General features: G+C 45.1%; 1 protein-coding gene across 1 annotated transcript in view; it reads left to right on the top strand.

Moving 5' to 3' along the window:
* The window catches only part of LOC134578343 (serine/threonine-protein kinase D3-like), an 86900-nt gene that overhangs the window by 32777 nt on the left and 41155 nt on the right, over nucleotides 1–12968 (top strand). The gene's annotated exons all lie outside the window — the stretch shown is intronic.

Genomic DNA, 12968 nt, shown 5'->3' with positions numbered 1-12968 from the left:
TTACAATTGCTCCATTGATTTGCTTCCTGGTACGATACCCGCTAAGGGTGGTGTATATACCTTATCCCCTTAAGAAAGCAAAATCATGGAGGAATGGAGGTCACATACGCAGATCTTGATCTCCAACAGTTGTCAGCTGACATTGATTCACAACTGCTGTCCATCCCTTCCCTCTCCTGTCCTTCACAGGCCATCTCCATATATAACTCTACTCTTACATCTGCCTTGAACACTGCAGCGCCACTCCAAACAAGCACCTCGAGGAGGACCCGCCCCCAACCATGGCATTCACAGGAACAATAGGTTGAAGAGGACCCTGCTCAAACGAGCTTACATTCTATAGGAGGTGGGGTGTAAAACACATTAGGACAGGAATTTACAATCAAAGATGCTCCCGTTGTGCTGAACGCTCCTGGAGGAAGTCCCGCACTCAGGCAGACTTTCTCCATTAGAGATTCATATTGTGTTCATACAGTGCAGCCCTTGCCCTTGCCAAACAGTCCTATTTTTCCGCTCTCATTAGTTCATGTTCCCGCAACCCCAGGCGTCTCTTTCACACCTTTAATTCTCTTCTTCGCCCTGCTGTGGCCACCCCCAAAACTAACCTTACTGCTGATAACTTTGCATGTTACTTCACTGACAAGATTGAACAGCTAAGGAAAGAATTCTCCCCTCCTTGCCTTTCTGTTTCTCAATCACACATAGATCATGCCTTTCCTACCCTTCAGACATTCTCCCCAGCTACTGACCAAGAGGTGGCTGCTCTTCTTTGCTCCTCTCGCCCCACCACTTGCCCGCTCGATCCTGTCCCATCTCACCTTATTAGATCTCTCTCCACTTGTCTCGTGCCTTCTCTAACACACATCTTCAACTGCTCGCTCTCTTCTGGCATCGTCCCCGCTGACCTTAAACATGCCACTGTAGTACCTATACTAAAAAAAACATCCCTCGACTCATCCACCCCCTCTAACTACCGTCCCATATCTCTGCTCCCTTTTTCCTCAAAGTTTCTAGAAAGACTTATCTTTACCCGTGTGTCTCATTTCCTCAATTCCAACTCTCTCCTTGACCCCCTTCAATCTGGCTTCCGCCCTCTCCACTCTACAGAGACTGCCCTTATTAAAGTTACTAACGACATAATCGCAGCTAAATCCAAAGGCCACTACTCCATACTAATTCTTCTTGACCTCTCAGCAGCCTTTGACACCATTGATCATGCTCTCCTTCTTCAAACTCTTCAATCGCTTGGTCTCTGTGACTCTGTCCTCTCGTGGTTTTCCTCTTATCTCTCCCAACGCTCATTCAGTGTCTCTTTTTCTAATGATACCTCCTCCCCTTGCCCTGTCTCGGTTGGAGTTCCCCAAGGCTCCGTCCTTGGTCTCCTTCTATTTTCTCTTTATACGGCCTCTCTTGGCAAACTTATTACCTTTTTTGGATATCACTACCACCTGTACGCTGATGACACCCAGCTATATCTCTCCTCCCCGGACCTCTCCCCTGCCGTCCTGCAACGTGTCACTGCTTGCCTTTCTTCCATCTCTGACTGGATGTCATCTCGCTTTCTGAAACTCAATCTCTCAAAAACTGAGCTCCTTGTCTTTCCTCCTCCTAATACTGATCCTCCTCTTTCCCTCTCCCTCCAAGTTTGTGGTACCAACATCAGTCCATCCTTGCAAGCGCGCTGTCTTGGCGTCATACTTGACTCTGGTCTCACCTTTGAGCCTCACATCCAGCATGTTGCCAAATCCTGTAGATTCCATCTTAAAAACATAGCCCGCATCCGCCCCTTTCTTGCACCAGATACTACCAAGGAGCTTGTCCATGCTCTAGTAATTTCCCGCATGGATTATTGTAACCCTCTCGTGATTGGTCTTCCCATTAGCCGTACTGCACCCTTACAGTCTGTAATGAATGCTGCTGCTAGATTGATTTTCCTCTCTAGTCGTTTCTCTCACACCTCACCCCTCTGCCAGTCCTTACATTGGCTTCCTGTATGCTATAGGAGTCAATTCAAGGTACTAACTCACACCCATAAAGCACTGAACAACTCTAGCCCCTCTTATATCTCCTCACAGATCCATAGGTATGTCCCTTCTTGGTCTCTCCGCTCTGCCCGTGACCACCTCCTGTCCGTTGTCCGCACTCGTACGGCCAACTCGCGCTTGCAGGTCTTCTCACGGGCGGCTCCCTTCCTATGGAATAGCCTGCCTACCGCCATCAGACTCTCCCCTAGTCTTGCATCTTTTAAGAAGTGCCTTAAAACCCATCTCTTTAGGAAAGCTTATGGCCTCCAAGACTAACCCTTACCTCACATACCTGTCTCTTGCCCTCTCCTAAAGGGCAGCCCACCTTATTTGATTGTAAATTCCTGTCCTAATGTGTTTTACACCCCACCTCCTATAGAATGTAAGCTCGTTTGAGCAGGGTCCTCTTCAACCTATTGTTCCTGTAAGTTTATTTGTAATTGTCCTATTTATAGTTAAATCCCCCTCTCATAATATTGTAAAGCGCTACGGAATCTGTTGGCACTATATAAATGGCAATAATAAATAAATAATAAATAAATAAAATAAATCTTCTTCTCCATCTGGTATCCAGGCAAGAATGAGATATGCATCCCTGTATCGACTACAGGGCATTAAATAAGATCACTGTGAAAAATGCCTATCCTATACCACTCATTTTCGAATTATTTGACAGACACCAAGGTGCCAAAGTTTTTACCAAGTTCGACTTCAGAAGTGCTTATAATTTGTTGAGGATAAAGGAGGGACATGAATGGAAAACAGTTTTCAATACTAAAAATGGGCATTACGTGTATTTAGTCATGCATTTTGGCTGATGTAATGCCCCAGCTGTGTTTCGGAATCTTGTAAACAATGTGCTTAGAGAATTAATTTATTCTTTTGTATTGGTGTATCTCGACGATTTACACATATAGTCTCCTGATCTCTCTACTCACCATGGGCATCTTAAACAAGTTTTACAAACTCTACTAAAAATGGGTTATTGTCACGTATTCATCCGCACATAAAAATGTGGATAATGGCATTTACTGTCCTGACAGGAAAAGTTGTGCCGAGCAACATTACTGTGACAGGAAAAGTTGTGCCAAGCAGCAATCATGCAAATGGTAACCTGGTAATTGCCTTTGGGGTCAAAGGCCAGTTACAGCCAATCGGATCCATAGGAGGGGTATTTAGACCCAGTTCTCCTCTTGCTCAGAGCCTTGTTTGTGCTGTTTCCAAAGTTCCACATAGACAACAATGTGGTTTGCTACAACCACTTCCTATACCTCATGTTCCATGGTCCAATCTAGCTATGGACTTTATTGTCGAATTCCAGTCTCTAAAGGTTTTAACACCATACTAATGGTCATTGACCGGTTCTCTAAAATGGCGCATTTCATTCCACTTAAGAAGCTGCCTACCGCCCAAGTACTCGTACACATATTCATAAAATAGATATTTAGGTTACATGGTATTCCTCTGAATATTGTTTCTGATAGGGGTTCTCAATTTGTATCTAGGTTTATGGAGGTCTTTCAGCAAACAATTGGGTATAGAGTTATCATTCTCCTCGTCCTATCATCCACAGACTAACGGTGCAGCTGAAAGAGCTAACTAGTCCCTGGAACAATACTTATGTTGTTTCATTAACAACATGCAAGAGAACTGGTCTGATTTGTTGCCATAGGCTGAGTTTGCTAGGAACAATACCACTTATGATTCCCAGTGCATTCTTTGTTACTAATGGTCGGCATGCTACGGTCTTGTCTACTGCATTTTCCGATACTGCCATTTCTTTTTTAGATGTTCATTTGAATCTCATACGTGACACCTGGACTCAGGTTCATGATGCTTTAACCGTTGCTGCTGCTCGTTTTAAATGTCAGACTGACAAGTGGCGTGGTGCCACACCAGTGTACCAGGTTGGTGACAAAGTCTCGCTTTCGCCATGACAGATCAGGTTGAAGGTATCCTCTATGAAGTTTGCACCCAAATACATCGGCCCTTATCGTGTCCTCTGTAGGATCAACTCGGTTTCCTACTTACTTGCCCTTCCTGCTAATCTTCATATTCCGAATACCACGTCTCCTTGCTCAAACCATTGGTTTGCAATAGGTACACTATTCGTTCAGTTCCTCCTCCTTCTTTGGTTGTTGACGGTCAGGAGGAGTACAAAGTCAGTTCTGTTGTTGATTCCAGGTTGTCCCATGGTTCTCTTCAATATTTATTTGACTTGAAGGGTTATAGTCCCGAGGAGAGGTCTTGGGTCCCTCAGCTGATGTTAATGATGGTCATCTGCTCCGGTCTTTTCATGCCAAGTTTCCTCTCAAACCTGGTTCGAGTGGGGGGTACTGTCACGGTGCAGGGGGTTTGTATCAACGCCACTGCACCTGATCAATGTGGTCACGCCGATACTTCTGACAAAAGTAAGTCCCTGATCGGCACGGCCACACATGAGCAGAGCGGTTGTGCCGTAATGGGAAAGTTAAACTCACCTGGATCGCGGTGGAGTGCCGCCCGATCCTCCCAGAAGACGGATCCCGGCTGGTGCGGCATTCTAAGGAACGCTGGCTGCTTCGATCCCGTTTTTACTGATAAAGGGCATACTGCCCACATTAAAGATGGCGCTGGTGTGCATGTGACATCACAATGTTGACGTGCATGCACGTTTTGGGGTCAAAGGCCATGTACTGACCAATCACAGCACTGAGAGGCATATTTAAACCCTGTAATTCCTTTTTTCAGTGCCCTGTCGTGGTTTCCACTTGTTGGTTGTCAGAGAGCACGTTCTTGGTAATATTTTCTTTTTTTTTTCTTCACTTTGGCTTATGTTTTGACTTCCCTACTTCTGGTATCCTGACCTTTGGCTAGTATATTCATATTGTCTCATTCTGTATCCCCGAGGTCGGCTTGTTATTTTGATCTCTCTTACGTTAAGTCTGGCCATTCTAAGGCCCGATATACATTGTTTGTTTGTCATGACACGGCGACTAGAAGCTGTGTGCATCGTGAGGAGTGGCAGTCATTCCTTGCTTATCTACTGTGGCCCCAGCCAGCTCTATGCAAAGGCAGACTGTCCTCCCCCTGCACAAACATTTCCCCCGGTAGCCCTGTCCCAAGCCCTCCTGCTTTGTGGAACTGTTTGCCATTATTAGCACTATTTGAGCAGTTTAGTGTACTGGCTCCCATTCTGTATGTATCTCTGTTTATTAGGATTACTACATAAAGCGAAAATATAGTGCTAGGAAAACAAACTCATTTCCTGGCCCTACAGCTTCCCCCTGAGTCAAGGGGGCCTAACAAACACCTTATGATCTGGAAGTGTCAAGATCGGGACAGGGATCCAACACGCAGAATACAAACAGGAGATAGGTACGTATACCGGACCTTAGAATGGCCGGACTAACGTAATGAGAAAGCAAATAATGGTCAGAGACAAGCCGAGGTCGAGGGAACAAGAGAACAGGTAAGCGAGAGACGAGCCGAGGTCAAAGGATACGAGAGATAAGCAGGACCGAAAGTACAAGCCGAGTCAGAACCAAATAGACAATAGTAATAAGAGCACTGAGTGACCAGACAAGCTAGAACCACGACAGGGCAATGAACCATTACACACATCCCTCTTTTATACCTTGGTTCTTTAATTGATGACTCCGCCCTTGCCGAGCCCTGATTCGTTGTTCAGAACTAGATTGACAGGTCGGGATGTGATTGCCGTCATGACGTCGGCTCCTGAGCGCCGCGTCATAAAAGGAAGCGGGACTATCGCGGCCGGCGTGTGAACGGCTATGAGAGCTGTGAGGATTGGGTGAATCAGCCCCCCTGAGAGGACGGCCGTTAGAAAGTCTAACCTCCTCCGAGGTAGAGACTTCAGGTACCCTGACAGTACCCCCCCTCTCAGAAACGCCCACCGGGCGGAAGGAACCGGGACGAGACGGAAAACGAGCATGAAAAGCCCTGAGGAGACGAGGAGCATGCACATCTTCCTGGACCACCCAAGACCTTTCTTCAGGACCATAACCTTTCCAGTCAACAAGATATTGCACCCTCCCCCGAGAGAATCGAGTATGGACTTGACCTCATACTCCTCCTGACCCTCAACCTGGACAGAACGAGGGGAGGACACAGCGGAGGAAAATCTGTTACAAACCAAAGGTTTCAATAAGGAAACATGAAAGGAGTTCGGGATGCGCAGGGCAGGCGGAAGAGCCAGACGATACGCAACCAGGTTTATACGAGACAGAACCCTGTAAGGGCCTATGTAACGAGGAGCAAATTTCATGGAAGGAACCTTTAAGCGGATGTTTCTGGTACTCAGCCATAACCTATCACCCGGGGAAAACACCGGAGCGACCCGTCTACGTTTGTCAGCGTGTTTGGACACCGTGGAATTATGAAGAAGAATTCGTCGAGTCTGATCTCACAACTTCCTCAGATTGGCAACATGAACATCAACCAACGGTATCCCTTGGGACGGGGAAACCGACGGAAGAACGGAAGGATGGAAGTCATAATTCATGAAAAAGGGGCTAGAACGAGTAGAAACAAGGTTGTTGTGCGCAAACTCCGCCCAAGGAATCAGATCGACCCAATCGTCCTGGTGTTCAGAAACAAAACAACGCAAAAACTGTTCAACCTTTTGGTTGGTGCGTTCGGCAGCTCCGTTGGACTGGGGATGATAGGCAGAGGAAAAATTCAATTTGATGCCAAATTGAGAACAGAAGGACCTCCAAAACCGGGAAACAAATTGGGACCCTCTATCAGAAACAATTTCAGAAGGAATACCATGTAAACGAAAAATCTCCCTTGCGAAAATCTCAGCCAATTCGGGAGAAGAGGGCAATTTAGGCAGGGGTACAAAATGAGCCATTTTAGTAAACCTGTCAATCACTGTGAGGATAACAGTATGTTTCTTAGAAACAGGCAAATCGACAATGAAGTCCATAGCCAAACAAGACCATGGTTTCTCGGGAATTTCTAGGGGGTGCAAAAGCCCACATGGAAGGTTGTTTAGTCCTCATACAGACATCACATGCCCCAACGAAGTCCTTTACATCCTTACGTAACAAAGGCCACCAGAAATCTTTAGAAATCAGAGAACACGACTTGCGTATGCCAGGGTGTCCGGCAAATTTACTGTTATGAAAACACTGCATTAGTTCCAGTTGGAGTTTAGGAGGAACGAAGTACCGATCCCCAGGAACAAGTCTGGGAGCCAGATGCTGTAATTTTTTGATCTCAGCAAGCAACGGAGAGTGAATCTTGATGCTTGTGTTGGCAACAATATTACACTTGGGAACTATAGAAGAAAAAACCATATCAGACATAGTAGAAGGTTCATGTTGGCGGGACAATGCATCAGCCTTAGAGTTCTTAGAACCAGGTCTATAAGTGAGCACGTAGTTGAAATGGGTGAGGAACAAGGACCAACGAGCCTGCCTGGCGGACAAGCGTTTGGCTTCCCCTATATATGACAAATTCTTGTGATCCGTCAAAATAGTAACCGGGTGTAAAGTCCCTTCCAACAAATGTCTCCACTCCTTTAAAGCCATAATGACCGCTAATAGTTCCCTGTCACCAATATCATATCTGCTTTCAGGCCCAGACAATTTCTTGGGAAAAAAACCACATGGGTGCAGCGGTTTATTCAAACCTAGCCTTTGGGACAAGATAGCGCCTACACCTGTCTCTGAGGCGTCTTCCTCGAGTAAAAAAGGCAAAGAGGTGTCAGGAGGAACTAATATCGGTGCTGAGGCAAACTGTTCCTTGAGAGTACTGAAAGCAACAAGCGCCTCAGGAGACCAGGTCTTGGTATCAGCACCCTGTCTAGTCATGTTGGTAATAGGAGCAATAATAGACGAGTACCCCTTAATGAAGCGCCTATAATAATTGGAGAATCCGATAAACCTCTGAATGGCCTTGAGTCCCTTGGGTAATGGCCAATCTAAGATTGATTGGAGTTTAACCGGGTCCATCCTAAACCCGTCTCCAGAAATAACGTAACCAAGAAAGTTTATCTGAGATTGGTCAAAGCTACACTTCTCCAATTTGCAGTACAAACCGTGTTGTAGAAGCTTATGCAATACCCTTCTGACTTGTTTGTGGTGAGTCTCAGGCTCTCTAGAGTGTATTAGTATATCATCCAAATAGACTATAACACATTCATGTTGAAATTCCCTAAGAACCTCATTAATTAGGTCCTGGAATACAGCAGGAGCATTACAAAGCCCGAAGGGCATTACCGTATACTCATAGTGGTCACACCGGGTATTGAAAGCCGTTTTCCATTCATCACCCTGCTGAATTCTCACCAAGTTATAAGCTCCCCTCAGATCTAACTTGGTAAAAATCTTGGAGCCTTTCAGGCGATCAAATAGCTCAGTAATCAAGGGAATAGGATAAGCATTTCTGATCGTTATCTTATTCAAGCCCCGATAATCAATGCAAAGCCGTAGAGTGCCGTCTTTTTTATCTACAAAAAAGAAACCGGCGCCGGCTGGAGAAGAGGATCTCCTAATAAATCCCTTGTCTAAGTTCTCCTGTATGTATTCCTCTAAGACTAAGTTCTCCTTAGTGGATAGAGGATATACAGTACCCCTCGGAGGCATAGTACCAGGCAGGAGTCTAATCTTACAGTCAAAGGACCTGTGTGGGGGTAAAGTATCAGCCCTCTTTTTATCAAAGACTGCCTTTAAATCCAGGTACTGAGATGGTATCCGTAAATCTGTGGGCTGGTTAGAGTTACCAGGTGTGTCAACTACGCAAACCGGTGAGATTTTCCGTAAACAACCTTTCTGGCAACCCTGACCCCAGGAGACTATCTCACCTTGTTCCCAATCAATAATAGGGTTATGCTTCTTAAGCCAGGGGTACCCCAAGACTATTGGAACTGAAGGAGATGAGATAAGCATGAGAGAAATATCCTCCTCATGTAAAATACCAATGGTCAACTTAACTGGTATAGTCTCACGAGAAATAACAGGATCAGATAATGGTCTACCATCTATGGCCTCAACGGCCAAGGGTGTATCCCTTAGCTGAGATGGGATAGAGTGGTTCTTGACAAAGGCTTGGTCAATAAAGCTTTCAGCTGCTCCAGAATCTATTAATGCCATAGCATTAAGTACTCCCTTTTCCCAAATTAAAGAAAGGTAACAGAAGCCTATGATCCTTGTAATCATATGTAGAGGACAAAATAGAAACACCCAAGGCCTGTCCTCTTGAGAAACTTAGGTGCGAGCATTTCCCGGACGGTTAGGGCAATTTAGGCGTAGGTGACCTCCTACTCCACAATACATACACAGACCCTCCCTTCTCCTGTATTGTCTTTCACTTTCTGAGAGACGAGTGTTACCAATTTGCATAGGTTCTGGGAGAGCTAGAGTAGTAGATTCAAAATTCTGAAATGCGGGGGCTAGTCTTAAGGAAGGTCTATGACTTCTATCTCGAGTGTTCTGCCTCTGTCTCATGCGTTCATCTATTCGAGAAATAAATGAAATTAATTCTTCCAAATTTTCAGGAAGATCTCTAGTGGCAACCTCGTCTAAGATCTCATCTGATAATCCGTTCAGAAATACGTCCATATAAGCTTGTTCATTCCACTTGACCTCTGCCGCCAACGATCTGAACTCTAACGCATAATCCACAAGGGTTAGGCTATGCTGTCTAAGACGTAATAGTAGTCTAGCTGCACTGGCCTTTCTTCCTGGAGGATCAAAAGTCCTCCTAAAAGTAGTGACAAATGCATTATAATTATAGACTACTGGATTATCATTTTCCCACAGAGGGTTAGCCCATCTAAGAGCTTTGTCAATGAGTAGCGAGATTATGAATCCAACCTTCGCCCTGTCTGTAGGGTAGGCGCGGGGTTGTAATTCAAAATGAATCCCTATCTGGTTTAGGAAACCTCGACAGGTATCCGGAGAACCGCCATACCGTAAAGGGGAAGTAACACGGGAGGAGGCTCCCACTGTGGCTACCTCTAGGCCTGTATTAACAAGAGAGATGGGTAGTGTACGCATCTCCTCTGCTTGATTACTAGGATGGGATAGTAATGCTTGCAGCGCTAGAGCCATCTGGTCCATTCTATGGTCCATGGCTTCAAATCTCGAGTCAGGAGAACCAATCTGAGCGTTTGTACCTGCAGGATCCATGGCCCTGCCGTAATGTCAGGATCGGGACAGGGATCCAACACGCAGAATACAAACAGGAGATAGGTACGTATACCGGACCTTAGAATGGCCGGACTAACGTAAGGAGAAAGCAAAGAATGGTCAGAGACAAGCCGAGGTCGAGGGAACGAGAGAACAGGTAAGCGAGAGACGAGCCGAGGTCAAAGGATACGAGAGATAAGCAGGAACGAAAGTACAAGCCGAGTCAGAACCAAATAGACAATAGTAATAAGAGCACTGAGTGACCAGACAAGCTAGAACCACGACAGGGCAATGAACCATTACACACATCCCTCTTTTATACCTTGGTTCTTTAATTGATGACTCCGCCCTTGCCGAGCCCTGATTCGTTGTTCAGAACTAGATTGACAGGTCGGGATGTGATTGCCGTCATGACGTCGGCTCCTGAGCGCCGCGTCATAAAAGGAAGCGGGGCTATCGCGGCCGGCGTGTGAACGGCTATGAGAGCTGTGAGGATTGGGTGAATCAGCCCCCCTGAGAGGACGGCCGTTAGAAAGTCTAACTTCCTCCGAGGTAGAGACTTCAGGTACCCTGACAGGAAGTCCCTTTAGTGGCTGTCTGGTAGACTTGGTAACTTATAGGTAATTATTGCAGTTTATTAAAAAAAACTGCAATAATTACCTTTGCAGGGTTAAGAGTGCTGGGCCACTGCCCCAGACCACTTCTATGAGCTGAAGTGGTCTTGGTGCCTGTAGTGTATAAGAGATTTTGGGCACAACGGCATTACAGCATGTCCTCTCCTACAGTATCGCCACATATTATTCCAGAAGTTGCCTCTGTTTAACAATAAAATTAAGATTAAATAAAATTTAAATATAAATATTGGTTTATAGACCAGCATATTAGTGTTATTGTTGGAGTGTCATAACGTACATATGAAAGAAAGCATAAGTATTGGTAAATGTAGTGAACCTTGGCAATTGTGCAATTATTTTAGCTTTACTTTACTTAACTTTATCATTAATATTTCTGTAACAGCGGTCTCTATTACCCTTTTTGTTGCCACAATTTTACCCATTGCCTTGCGATGGAGTGCATCGGGCACTCTTCTGGCGTATAAAGGATTAAAATGTGCACAAGGGACTCTTCCTTTAACCATGAAAACTGATTAAGATATCACCGAGCTCACTGGGAAGCTGTCTGTGTAGATCAGCATTAGAAGGTTGACATGAGCTTTAGAGTGTTAAATGGTTTAAAATCCCTTGAGCAGATCCAGCTTGAGTCTTATAACCGTGTTTGGTTTAGAAAGTACTATTTAGTGACCAGTGGGTAATACATTGCATGTCTCTCTGGGACTGAGATTTGTTTTAACCTTTGAGCCTGGTCAAGAGGGCAATTAATGACATGCTCTTCTGGCACTCAAATGATTAACTATGTTTTGTAATTATTCCCATTGTAAACCGTTTCCTATAGATGCTGCGCATCTATTTCCCAATACAAAAGCTGAATGTGACATCCCCTTACAGTTCCTCTTATTTCCATTATGATTGGACTCCTTGTAACTGATAATAGTGGGCTCTCTGTGATTTTATTTGACATACTCTGCAGCTCATCATACTGTGCACCCCTTAAACATCATATTGTTCCCCCCCTTAACGCATCATACTGTGCACCCCTTAACGCGTCATACTGTGCACCCCTTAACGCGTCATACTGTGCACCCCTTAACGCGTCATACTGTGCACCCCTTAACGCGTCATACTGTGCACCCCTTAACGCATCATACTGTGCATCCCTTAACGCATCATACTGTGCATCCCTTAACGTATTATATTGTGCATAAATAGTTGAGGGCTGCCTTGGGCCAGCAGAAGTGTCTGGGCCAGGGGCAGCTGCCCCATTTGCTGCCCCATTTTCCCCGCATTCAAGACGCCCCTGGTTGTGCTCTCTGTATCTGCCAGATAATTGGTTTAGTGAGCCTCAACTTAATTATCTCCCAAACTGTGTTATGAATAGGGACCCCATGCTGGCAGTCCGTGTATAAATGACCATGTTGAACTAAATAAAAATAGATCTACTCCAGGCATTAAGTCTCAACTAATGTATTTGGGGAAAGCTATACCAGCTATATTCACCACTTCGTCTGGAAGGAGCTATAACACTACAGGAAAGGGAATCCTTGGTAGTGATACTACGGTGGTCCGCCACATTATCAAACTGTGCACCCCTGTAACTCATCATACAGGGCACCCCTTAACGCATCATACAGGGCACCCCTTAACGCATCATACTGGGCACCCCTTCAGCTCATTATACTGTGCACCTGTGTAACTCATCATATTGTGCACCTGTGTTCTCTGTCATACTGGGCACCCCTGTCAATTATTATTCAGTGCACCCCTGTAACACATCATACTGTGCTATCTTGTTTCTTATCATACTGTGCACCCCTGTAACTGGTCATACAGTGTACCACTGTAACTTATAATACTTGTCACCTCTGCAACTCCTCATACTGCGCACTCCTTTAGTTCATCATACTAAGCACCCCTGCAATTCATTATACTGTGTACCCCTCTAACGTATCTTACTGTGCATTTCTGTAATTCATGATACTGGTACATCAGTAACCTTTTATACTACACTTCGTGTGACTCTTAAAGGGACACTCTGAGCTTAAAAATATTTGATGGGATATTTTAGGCATCAAAACATTAGCTTAATGAAGCAGTTTCTCTCTGTATAGATCATGCCCCTGCAGCCCCTACTTTGTCTTAATATATCTCTTGACTTGATTGTATTTTCAGTGAAATACCAAAACAGTCAA

The sequence above is a fragment of the Pelobates fuscus genome, chromosome 12 (genome assembly GCF_036172605.1).
Source record: "Pelobates fuscus isolate aPelFus1 chromosome 12, aPelFus1.pri, whole genome shotgun sequence".
NCBI lineage: Eukaryota > Metazoa > Chordata > Amphibia > Anura > Pelobatidae > Pelobates > Pelobates fuscus.
The sequence above is the reverse complement of the archived record's forward strand: the minus strand, read 5'-3'. Positions and strand labels throughout refer to the sequence as shown.